The 13,600-nt window shown below is 36.9% G+C and overlaps 1 pseudogene; it reads left to right on the top strand.

The window, feature by feature from the left end:
* The first annotated feature begins 1,740 nt into the window (after window positions 1-1,740).
* LOC145671571 (copine-8 pseudogene) lies at window positions 1,741-2,391 on the top strand (annotated as a pseudogene).
* Window positions 2,392-13,600: the final 11,209 nt, after the last annotated feature.

The following is a 13,600-nucleotide window of genomic DNA, read 5'->3' as shown; positions in this document are numbered from 1 at the left end:
TTGGGGATTGGGCGGGCCAGGGGAGGTGTTGAACTTCATCCCGATGTTCCTCAAACCACGCTGCAACAACACCAGCTGTGTGAATGGGTGCATTATCATCCTGGAAGATGGCGTCATTGTCCAGGAATAACATCCGGACCATAGGATGCAAGTGGTCTCCTAAAATTGTGACATAATCGTTGGCAGTGATTCGTCCGCTAAGTGTGACCGCAGGACCCAATGAAAACCATGATATGGCGGCCCACAGTATCACCGAGCCACCGCCATGTTTCACAGTTGGGCGGAGACACTGCAGATCATAAGCTTCTTTGGGCGTTCTCCACACATAAACACGGCCCGTGGTTGGGAATAGGGTGAAGGATGACTCATCCGACCATATCACACATTTCCAGTCCTCAACGGTCCAAGTTGCATGGTCGCGGCACCATTTGCGGCGTGCGAAAGCGTTATGGTCCCTGATGAGCGGTTTGTCCCGTGCAACACGACCCCGTAAGTTCATGCCATGTAATTCGCGGTGGACTGTGATTGTCGAAACAGGGTGGGGGAGGTGCTGATTGAGTTCCTCCGTCACTTGCTCCGCAGTGGTACGACGGTTCTGTGTGACAATGCGCTTTAATACCCGGCGTGACCTGTCACTCATTATTTTCTTCCGCCCACTGTTCCGCTTCCCCGATGTGGTTTTCCCGTGTGTTGTGTAGGCCGTCATCACCTTCGACACTGTCCCGCGCGACACACCTAACACAGTATCCACTGCCGTCACATTCACTCCACATAACAGCGCACCAACAGTTTGCCCTCTTTGAAAATCTGAGATATCTCCCATTTTACACTACCTCCGTCTGATGCAACGACTGGACACTGCTGTTCCACTGCGCCTGACGTAGTATGGAGACCGACCTAACACACCACCACCAGCGGTCCGCTGCTGCGGGCGCCACGACACCACTGCCAACCCATACATCTGACGTGTTGCCAACTACAGGTGTTTCCATTTTTCCGATCACCATCTGTATGTACTTTGGCTGTGTCAATTTAGTAATTGACTGTGCATGCCATCTTGTGAGTGTCACCACCTTCGCTTCCTTCATGACGTCAGAGGAACAGTCAAAATAAAAACACTTGAGAAAGTTTGATTAATCGTGGTATTTGGATCTCAACCACAACGGGGGACACATCGACGTCACCTGCCTTCGATCCGACATTCGATGCTATGGTCGATTGTCGGACAAGTCTTCATCACGGATATTATCAAAACGTTACAACGACTCACCAAAGGTAGTCATCAACCTGGTTCGGCTAATAATATAAGTAGATCTTGAGTGGTAGTATTTGTTTACACATTAAAATATCTTCCGTGATTACATTTACTAGTATTCTCACCTTTTATATTGAAATTACAAAACGATGATACGTTTTAAACAATTTTATTCGTGGATTCTCTTTGAACGAATATGTACATAGACTGTATTGCAATCGTACATGTTTGTTAGGTATCTATCAACAACTACATAGCAACTAACTATATTATAATGTATGTTTTTTATATATTTTGAAAACATTCTTCTTTTGTTATTTTTAAATTAACATTATATTTGGTATAGTGCTTATGTAGAAGCACTTTCTGCCCAAAAATACAAGTAATTATCAATTTATACAAAGTATCTCGTTATATAAAATGTCGCCCGACGATGGGACTGAATATAAAAGTTACAAGGGAGCTTGGATTTTGAAAAAGTCGCCATGGCTCACTTTGTACCTGGAACGGCAGCTGAACCGACATCAGAAGTGGAGTTGACAATATCTTGCAGGAATGTTCTCGATATGGACGTATTTTCCAAATCAGATCCTTTTTGTGTTGTTTACACGAAAGTGTTCGAGGAGGCAAATTCGCAAGAGATCTGTCGAACGGAAGTAATTTACAACAACCTGAATCCGGACTTCGCAACCAAAGTTCAAATGTACTATCGCTTTGAAGAGAAACAGCATTTGAAGTTTGAGGTTTACGATGAAGATAAGAAAACGTCATCGCTCAAAGACCAGGACTTCCTCGGCTACTGCGAATGCACTCTGGGACAGATAATGTCTGGCGGGAGATTGGAGATGCCGCTTCAGGGAATGCCTGCTCACGCGGGTGTTCTCATAGTTTCCGCAGAAGAACTGTCGTCGCTTAAAGATGAGGTTGTGCTTCAGTTTTGTGGTCGAACTTTGGACAAAAAAGGGTTTTTGTTTTCCACGTGTCCGTTTTTAGAGTTCTCCCGAGTGAATGAGCGAGGGGAATACGTAGTAGTGTATAGGACGGAGGTTGTGAAGTATAACCTTAACCCCAACTGGAAACCGTTCACAATTCCTATTAGAACGTTGTGTGGAGGTGACGATGATCGCAGTGTCTGAGTGACGTGTTACGATTATAGTTTCACAGGAGCTTTAAGCCTCGTTGGTGAATGTTTTGTAACCTTAAGACAGCTGAAGGAAGGTCCAGGACAGAGCAATGTCTATACTTTGATCCATCCAAAGAAAAAACAAAAGTATCCAGGTTATAGAAACTCAGGAGAAATTCATTTGGTTCACTTCGAACAGAAAAAAGTGTATTCTTTCTTAGATTATATTATGGGTGGAATGGAATTGAATTGTACCATAGCGATAGATTTCACTGCTTCAAATGGGAATCCTCAAGTGCCAACATCACTTCATTATATTAGCAATTATTCCAACCCATATGAACAGGCATTGGCAACAGTTGGAGAAATCATCCAGGACTACGACAGCGACAAGCTGTTCCCTGTGCTGGGGTTTGGTGCTCGTCTGCCCCCAGATGGCCGAGTGTCCCATGAGTTTTACGTCAACTTGCATCCAACCAATCCATATTGTCAAGACATCCCAGGTGTCCTTGCAGCATACAGAGAGTGCATTCGAAAAGTCCAGTTGTATGGGCCAACGAACTTCAGTCCTGTGATCAGACACGTTTCTCAATTTGCATCAGCGTATCGTGATGGTTCTCATTACTTCATTTTGCTCATCCTCACAGATGGAGTGATCACTGACATGCCGCTCACCAAAGAGGCCATTATCCAAGCGTCCACCCTTCCTATGTCGATCATTATCGTGGGTATTGGAAATGCAGACTTCGATGCCATGAACGAACTAGATGCTGACACTATCCCACTGGAGATGAACGGCCGAGTGGCTGCCAGGGACATTGTCCAGTTTGTTCCCTACAGGGAGTTCCAGAAGATAGATGACGCCCACAGAGCGAAAGCATTCTTAGCTAAGGAGGTTCTTGCTGAGATCCCGGGTTTCGGCACCAAAATTTTTACAACGACTCACCAAAGGTAGTCATCAACCTGGTTCGGCTAATAATATAAGTAGATCTTGAGTGGTAGTATTTGTTTACACATTAAAATATCTTCCGTGATTACATTTACTAGTATTCTCACCTTTTATATTGAAATTACAAAACGATGATACGTTTTAAACAATTTTATTCGTGGATTCTCTTTGAACGAATATGTACATAGACTGTATTGCAATCGTACATGTTTGTTAGGTATCTATCAACAACTACATAGCAACTAACTATATTATAATGTATGTTTTTTATATATTTTGAAAACATTTTTCTTTTGTTATTTTTAAATTAACATTATATTTGGTATAGTGCTTATGTAGAAGCACTTTCTGCCCAAAAATACAAGTAACTATCAATTTATACAAAGTATCTCGTTATAAAATCTTTGGACAGCGCCTGTCATCACCAATGAGTAAGATGGGGAAGATTGGACCTACGTCAGTTTGGGATGAGACTGTTCGAAATTAGTCGTTATTCCTTTGCTTTACCATCTAATTCCTTACACCTTTATAGCTACCATTCAATACGTTCAGATTAATGTTTTTCATTTCAATCAAATCTGTAAAACTTACCCCGCACTTCGTGGGTGCCTCTCATAACGATCCCGACACGCAAGTCATTGTCGTTACATTATGAAACTTCACTTATGGAAGCTATAGAATGCATATTTAGTATTTGGAGGAAACCTGAAAACGTAAGGTAAATTAGACAATTTTAGGGCGTGTCTTCTTCCGCCACGTTACCAGCTAAAATGGCAAGAGAAAACCTTAGCAAAGAGAAAATATACAAGTACAATCCGCACTTTCTAAATATGTTGATTAACTACGTAGAAAACACATCACATGGAAAATCGTTACAATGCAGTAAAGTTATTTCATATCATATTGCAAAACAAACTATTTTATTACGTTCTGTCGTTAACTGTGGAATGTCAGAAATGTAGAACGTGAAACAAGAATAAATAAAGGAGTAAGGCAAGGACGTGGACTTTCACCTCTCCTGTTCAACGTCTACATAGAAGAGGCTATGAAAGAATTCTTTGATGAAAACACGAAAGGCGTAAAAGTAAATGGCCAGGGTTTTTTAAAAAATATATATAGCACAATAAGGTTTGCTGACGACATACCACTGATAGTGGAGAACGAAAAGAACTTGCAGGAAGCACTTTCAAACTTGAACGACCAACTGGAAAAAACATGCAAAATGAAGATAAATAAGAAGAAACCAAAGTGATAAAATGCACAAGAGCAGGACAGGAAAGGACAAACGTATGGCTAGATGGAGAGAAAATCGAAGACGTTAAGATGTTCCCCTATTTAGGAAATCTAATATCCTCGGACAGAAGAAGTGAAAAAGACATAAGTTCAAGAATAGCGCAGGCTAAACAAGCATCCAATAGGAAAAGAGGACTACTAACATAAAGAAATATATCGTTGGACATCCATAAACGATTTATTAAGACTCTGGTATGGAGCGTGGCGCTTTACGGATCAGAGACGTGGACATTGAGAAAACTGAAATATCCAAGCTGAAAGCATTCGAAATGTGGTGTTGGCGCAGAATGCTGCGCATATTATGGCCCGAAGGGAAAAGGAATGAAGACGTACTAAAGGAAGCTAATGAAGGACAACTGATCATGAAGATAATAGGAAAAAGAAGAAACAGCATGCTTGGCCATCTTATACGGCACTCTGATTGGATCACCGTGCTGGTAGAGGAAAAGGCAGAAGGAAAATCAGGAACAGGAAGACCAAGGATAGAACATCTAGATGTAGTTACGAAGAAGAGACCTTATCAAAGTACGAAACAGCTCTTCCAAGGGAGAGAAAAGCTTTAAAATTTCCATGTTGCCCACCAACCTATGGTTGTTGTGAACAAAACGAGAAGATAGTCACTAACGATGTTTTGATAATGAAAACTGTATATTAATCTATAATTCCCATGAAAAATGTTGCACATGCTTGTTCAAATCTGTTAAGAACAAATTCGAAGAACAACAAATGGTAAGGAAATATTTTCTAAATAACAGAATGTGAAACGCCATATGACATTTCTACATAGTTAACGTATTTAGAAACTGTGGTTTGAACTTTTTCTTCTTCTCTTTGCTACAGTTTTGTATTATAATGTTTTAGTTGGTAACGTTGCAGAAGATGACACATTGGAAAAGGGCCCAGACACACTTTGAAATTGCCTATTTTACTATACATTTTCAGCATGCAAGGTAAGAAATAATGTTTTCTCCTCGAAATACAGAACTCTTTTTGTTTATAGTGTTTTGGTAACGAGTATGATTCTTACTCTTCATCCACTATCTCCGCAAATTAAATATAGGAATATGTAACGGACCATCAGCTCCGTTAACATTTCGTTAATTTTGTAATGTTCATTTTAATCTTTAAGACTACTGCTGTGTATGTATGTTTTGCATTTGTTAATTTATTATATTCACACATTTCTAATCAGTGTAATAAAGCAATTACTCTATTACGCCATCTTCAGAAAGTGAAAGATCACTTAACCTCTACATTAAAACTGTAGTTAACGAATATACTTATTCCACCTTTGTTTGACTATTATGACGCAGTATATGTCTTTCGGCTCACAAATCTAAAACTATACGAAAAGTTAATAATTCATAATTTCGGCTTGCTTTTAATCTAATCAAAAAACACATTTTACCTTACTGAACACCAATAATATTCTCACAATTTCAATACGAAGATACCTGCGTTATCGCTATTTTATTCATAAAATCTTGAAAATGAAATGTCCTCAATACAATTAAAACGTCAGGAACTAGCTATTTATAAAATATTATTATTATTATTATTATTATTATTATTTTCTGTTACTCTGAGTACTATTTTATTTTACGGCAATGTATTTTCCTTTTGGTTTACGAATTTAATTTCTTATTTGCCATCAACTGAAGCATGCTGGGAATTTGCTGGCCCGCCATGTAAAATTGCCAGATACTTCAGTTGACGTAATTGTCTGGTGAGTGAACTTTCACATTTTTTTAGTATGCTAAAATTGTTCTTTTTTTGTGAAAGTAAAATTCAGTTCTGGTATTATTATATTGCAGATAAGATATATGAAAGAAAACTTAAGAGTGTTGTATTTCATACATTTTGAGATATAATTATTATTATTTGTCAGTATATTTTTTTAACTTGAGGTTGACGCCACTTTTGCTAAAAAGACTATTGTGTCCTCATGGTATGTCAAAGTAATAATGGACTATTGTATATACAAGTCAGGGCTAACAACTGTTTACCAATTTCGTAGCTACGTTCTTTTTCTTGTTAGTTATTTGTTGTTAATAAAATATATTTACAATTGTTAATTACCGACTTTTGACATTTATAAAGCCAGCAGCATAACCCTCAAAAGCATTTATAAAAATATATGTATATTTCGTTTAGTGCCAGAAACCAAGCTCAACTACTTGGGAAGGCTTTTTACTCATCCAGCTGTATGACTGTTTTGTCTCTTCGGCCTTACAACGTGCTTTCTAATACATTTTGGATTTATGCAATTTGTCTTGGGTGGGCTGTGAGGATGGGGAGAGAAAATGGTTACATATAATAAATTACCCCCCACCCTCCCCTGGATCTTTTTCCAACATGGATACTGATGCTTTTGATTCTACTTGCAGGAAGTCTGTCGATGAAGGGCATCCAATACCGCTCTTTTTGGGGATGCTGTCATCTCAGATACTTCCTGCGCTGTTCGAACATTTAACAATACAAATGATCGTCGATCTATCTGAGGTCTTCGTCTTCGCCTTGGGGGAACCGGATTACTGGCGCTTCTGGTGGTGGATGTCTCGATAAGATATGCCACTGACATTCAAAATCACCAGATGAGGTCTTTATCTATTAATAATCATGAGAAGCGGCAGTCCACACGTTCAGCGAGTGCTTATAATTTGCCAGCGAAAAATGAACGTTTATCTACAAAAAGGCAAAATGTAAATAACAGCTGTTTTCCTATAGACCTGTTTGTGCCGGACGTTCAACCAGTGGAATATGAAATGTACTGTTCTAGTTTAGATAATGCGGCCACTTTGGCTAGTAGTGTTGATATCAATAGTATTATAAAAGGTGTGGATAAAAAGTTACTTGTTACAAATCCTACATTAAGTTCGTTTGTTCAATATTTGTGTGATGAATTTAAAAAAGTTCTTACAGATAAAATAGGTAAGGTTACTAATTTTGAATATCACTTAAAATTAAAGAATAATGCTGTTTTTTGCGAAAAACAATATCCGTTGTCTAAAGCTCACAGAAATGAGATGAGGAAATTTATAAAGGAATATAAGCGAAATGGGGTCATTGAAGAAGCGAAACTCTTGATTACAGATCTCCTTGTTTCATTGTTAAAAATTCCAAAGGGGAAGGTAGAGTCGTTTTGAATTACGCGAAATTAAATGAGCATTTAATGCGTGACAATATGATCCGTCCTAATGTAGAAGAATGTATGGTTTCGTTAGCTAACGCTAAGATAATATCACATATCGATGCAAAACGGAGCTTTCATCAAATCGTCCTTGCCGAGACTAGTAGGGCCTATACGGCCTTCGCTTTTTAAAGAAAAACCTATATATTTTTATAAAAAAGGCCTTGTGTCCATCTTAAACATAAATTAAACATAACTTTCTTACAAGGCTGTCTGTATTTTTTATTATAAATTAACGAGAAATGTAACAGTTTCGGAAGTATATCACTTCCTTCTTCAGACTACTATTTCAACTGAAATCATAGATAACATAACATAATTTGTTATCTCTACCAATCAAGAATCATCTTCTTCATTAAAATTCAAAACTGGGAAGGAGCGAAAATATTAGAATATGAAGGGAGACAACTGGTTAGGAAGTGGAGAGAAGCGAAGAGGATAAAAGAAGTGTACGTTAAAGCTATGAACTTGAATAGTGGTTTGAATATTAATGAAGAATGGGAGGACATTTTGAAAAGAGAAGAAAGAAGAAAAGTAGAATATAAGGACAATATAGGGTTAAAAGTTTATTTATATGTTTTTCAATATTCAAGTAGTTAATTAGTAATGAATATTCAGGTAGAAAATTTAGTATTCAATATTAGGTACAAAATTTCTATATTTAGATAGTTAATTAGTATTTAATTTAGTTAATATATATTACAAGAAATATAAAGATTAGGTAACAATGTATGATTTCTGTTAAGAGTTTAAAATTGTCACAACAATGGGCATATATTTTGAATTTTAATGAAGAAGATGATTCTTGATTGGTAGAGATAACAAATTATGTTATGTTATCTATGATTTCAGTTGAAATAGTAGTCTGAAGAAGGAAGTGATATACTTCCGAAACTGTTACATTTCTCGTTAATTTATAATAAAGAATACAGACAGCCTTGTAAGAAAGTTATGTTTAATTTATGAAAAACCTATGTGTGGAATAGAATCCCAATGGGAATAAAGATAGGAAGTCAAGTAATTACTCGTGTTTTGTATGATGTGCTGGTTGATTTAAAAGGAAAGGGTGTTGATTTTTATATTGACGATATTGTCCTAACTTCTTCTGATGTAGAATCTCACAAGAATTTGTTGCTTGAGGTATTTTCTAGATTGCGTTCTAGAGGGATCACGATATCGTCTCAAAAGTGTAAGCTGTTTCAAACTTCTATTCAGTATTTGGGTTTCTCGTTTTCTGATGGTAATGTTTCATTACTCCCTGAGCGTATTGAGGCGATCCCTCGATTGCCACCTCCCCATTGTAGAAAACGGGTACAGAAACTACTAGGAGCTCTAGGATATTATGCGAACCCATTGTCCTAATTATGCGGAAATAATGTTGCCTAGGCAGGCTGATGCCTTAAAAAGAATAATGGAAGCCTTTGAAGAAAATGTAATATTAAAGGTTCCTGATTTTAATAAGAGATTTTATCTTCAGGCGGATGCATCTCTAAAATACCTGGCTGCGACAATTTCACAGAAGATAATTGATGGTTCCATAGTCCCAGTTGCTTTCTACCCTAAACGTTTAAAGGAGACTGACGCTAATCGTACTAACTTTAAACTGGAACTGCTTAGTATCTTTAATGCGGTGATTAGATTTCAGCAGTTCTTGGTAAATGAATTTACTATCTTAACAGACAATATGAGTTTGGTACATATGTTACGCAATCCTAAGAAAATATCTCGTTATGGCAACATAATTCAGGGTCTTTTTGAATTCCATTTTAAGACGGAAGATATTACTTCGGGGCAGAATTTAATACCAGATTTTCTCACCCGCATATATGATACCAATTTGTATGATGTATTAGATGAACCATCATTGGACGAGGATGTTTATGCTAAAAATTTTATATGTAGTTTGCGAGAACTGCCTTTAGCATATGGCGATATTAGAAATTATCAAAAAACTGAATCTGACACGAAAGATTTATATCAACAAGTACCATTTAATGATAATAAGTTAGATGACTATAGGATAGAAAATGGTATCCTTTACCAGCGAACTAAGGCTTGTAATGTTGAGTATAAAATACTGTTACCCTCATGTTTGAGAAATATGATCGTGAGTTACTATCATGAATTTCGGCTAACGGGCAATCATATTGGCTATTTTAAAACTTTGTGTAAGGTTCGTAGGCTCTTCACTTGGCCGAATATGATGGCGGATATTAGGTGTTTTGTAACCACTTGCTACACTTGTCAAATTTCGAAACCTAGACTAGCCAAACCTCAAGGGGAATTAATATCGAAATATAATAAGATTCCTCATGGACATCTTTTCGCCGATTTGGCGGGTCCTCTTTCAACTAGTTCTGGTTATTCCATTCAGGCTATTCTTCAACTAGTTCTGGTTATTCTATTGGTACTTGACAACTGCACACATTTTTTACACTTAATTCCATTGCGAAAGGCCAATAGTACTACTATTACACGCGAACTATATAACATTTTTTTAAAATTTGGTTTCACGTTTTCCCTCACTACAGACAGGGCTTCTTATTGTACTAGTTATACCTTCAGGTCATTCCTGTATGGCCTAAGTATTAAACACATACGTAGTTTACCCTATTTTCCTGGTGGAACGCTACATGCAAGTTTTGAAAACGGCTATCAGAAGTTATTTTCATGACAAGCAAAACAAGTGGTCGAGTTATTTGAAAGAATTACAATTTGGCATTAATGCCACAGTTCATTCAGAACTTAGATATAGTCCGTTTCGTTTATATATGGGAAGAGAACCCATTGATCCCTTAATGGCTAGGTGGGATATTTTTGATAACGATATTGTAGCTCAAGAGGCCAAAGATATTTGGCCTAAAGTATTCCATAATATGGAAAAAGTATGGAACGAACGAAGACGTGTTTACAATAAACAAGTAACTCCAGTTACCTTCTCAGAAAGAGACAGAGTGCTGTATCGCTCTCATATTTTTTCGTCTACGAAAGATGCTATTAACAAATCATTGTCGCCCTTATGGATTGGTCCAGTGGTTATTGATTCCTTTCTGAGTAAAAACACAGCCTTGCTGTTTAATGAATCTCAAAATAGGAAGTTTCCATATCATGTGTCGTTATTAAAACCTACTTACCTCGGATGCATGTTAATGATCCCTAAGGTTTAAGAAGGTCTGGTATGATTACTAGGTATGACTACTATATATATTCTGGGCCTGAAAAAAGTTCAGCCTGATCACCTGAATTTTTTCAGGCGGAGGAGGGTGATATGTAATGTATTCAGAAACTAGCTATTTATAAAATGTTATTATTATTTTCTGTTAGTCTGGGTATTATTTTATTTTACGGCAGTGTATTTTCCTTTTGGTTTACGAATTATTATTATTTTCTGTTAGTCTGGGTATTATTTTATTTTACGGCAGTGTATTTTCCTTTTGGTTTACGAATTTAATTTCTTATTTGTCATCAACTGAAGCATGCTGGGAATTTGCTGGCCCGCCACGTAAAATTGCCAAATACTTCAATTGACGTAATTGTCTGGTGAGTGAATTTCCATACTTTTTAGTATGCTAAAAATTGTTCTTTTTTTGTGAAATTAAAATTGAGTCCTGGTATTATTACATTGCAGATAAGATATATATGAAAGAAAACATAAGAGTGTTGTATTTCATACATTTTGAGATATAATAATTATTATTATTTGTCAGTATATTTTTTTAACTTGAGGTTGACGCCATTTTTGCTAAAAAGACTATTGGTCCTCATGGTATGTCAAAGTAATAATGGAGTATAACATATTGTATATACAAGTCAGGGCTAACAAGTGTTTAACTATATTGAACCAATTTTGTAGCTACGTTCTTTTTCTTGTTAGTTATTTGTTGTTAATAAAATATATTTACAATTGTTAATTACAGACTTTTGACATTTATAAAGCCAGCAGCATAGCCCCCAAAAGCATTTATAAAAATATATGTATATTTCGTTTAGTGTCAGAAACCAAATTCAACTACTTGGGAAGGCTTTTTACTCATCTAGCTGTGTGACTGTTTTGTCTCTTCGGCCTTACAACGTGCTTTCTAATACATTTTGGATTTATTCAATTTGTCTTGGGTGGGTTGTGAGGATGGGGAAAGAAAATGGTTACAGACATTACAGCGTTCGAAACAAAGCCTTAAAAATTAATAGTCCGATTTCTTGTAACGTTGCTCTTATTTATTCAAAATGCATCGTATCATGGTTGTGGTATCCGACACTAAATCACTTTAAATATGCATCGCTTTGTTCATCTCAGTTGTTTTATTATTATTGTACAGCCCTCCGAAATTTGGATACTTGTGATATTGTAGCGTCCTTCGTCGGCAACGCTAAATAAAAAAGTGTACTATTTTAATGTTTTATCATACATGTAGATTTGAAATATGTAAGAAGCTGACGTAGTGCTATTTGAAAAGTTAAACTTTTTACTGAGATGACAGCACTGTTAATCTGATGACTTTGTCGAGTATGTCGAACTCCCCCACCTTCTGAAATTAATACAAAATTTCAGCAATTTCTGTTAATTAGTTTAGAAGTTATAAGCAAGGGTGCCGATCCGGGCCGCACCAATGCTCGTGTGGTCCCCCATGCATTTTTATGAATACGGTTATTTATTTATTTATTTTTTATGAATATACAAAGTTTGGCATCATTTGAATTCAGTTTATCTTAAAATCCTCCTCTATTTCTTCTTCTCTTTATCTTCAACGAAACACACATCTGAATGCCCTCCCTCCAAAGTTAAGAAGTTGGGCCCTTGGTTACAAGGAGGGATCACTTTAAGTGTTTCACCCGGTATAACACTCATCTGTAATTTAGTATTTTGAAGGTAAAATATTATAGTCCAGGGCCCAGTCTATACCCCCGTAAAAATTTTTAGGTCCGGAGAGTTTGACTGCTGGGATGAGTTATACAGTAACCAAATATAATTAAAATTCTAGGTAGACATCTGGTATCCTGTTCATTCTCTCTGGGCAGCCATTTTCCAAAATGCCCGCCGCTCATATGTAATCGTTTGTATATCTCGTGAACCAAGGTACTTAGAAAGGTGATTTTGGTGTCAAAGTATATGTTTTGAAGGTCGCTGTATTCAAATATGGCATCATCAGTAATGTCACTTAGAAAACTTACTAGCTGGCAACACCGTTGTCTTTAACGGCCAACTATAAAAAGCTACTGATGCATATTGCACAAGGATGCAGCGTGTCCCTTCCAGGACTACAGAAAACCAATTTTTGCTGGTAGTTGATATCACAGAAAAACAGAGCCAAGCAATCATATTCATACCATGAATGTGCACTTACATGCCACAAAAACTATATAAAATTAACAAGTACAACTTCTTTTCTTATTTCAGGTAAGAAACAAGGATGACTGATAGTTCTGCAATAAGTATTACCCCAGGTGTTCAACTTAGTCGTCAACTCCTAGAAGAGCCCTTCGACAGCAGCAGATGCGTAATTTGTCAGCGGAATACGTCGGAACGATTGACCAGTACAGCTGCTGGGATTAAAAGACTAAGAGAAATTGCTGAAATTTGTGATGACGACGTAAGCAAACGTATAAAAGCAAATCATGAAGAGAAAATAGTGTACCACAGTGGCAACACTCGTTACAAGACATATACATTTAAAATAAAATATAGATGCTATTTCAAAAGCAAAGGAAACTGAGGTAACTGAAAGGGATGTGGAAGAGAGAGGATGTTCATTATTCCCACCACGGAAACCATCGCTTCGCTCAGGAAAACGA

Source organism: Thermobia domestica, chromosome 15, assembly GCF_964235325.1.
Source record: "Thermobia domestica chromosome 15, izTheDome1.hap1.1, whole genome shotgun sequence".
Taxonomy (NCBI): Eukaryota; Metazoa; Arthropoda; class Insecta; order Zygentoma; family Lepismatidae; genus Thermobia; species Thermobia domestica.
Note: the sequence above shows the minus strand (reverse complement) of the source record. Positions and strands in the feature narration are given on the sequence as shown.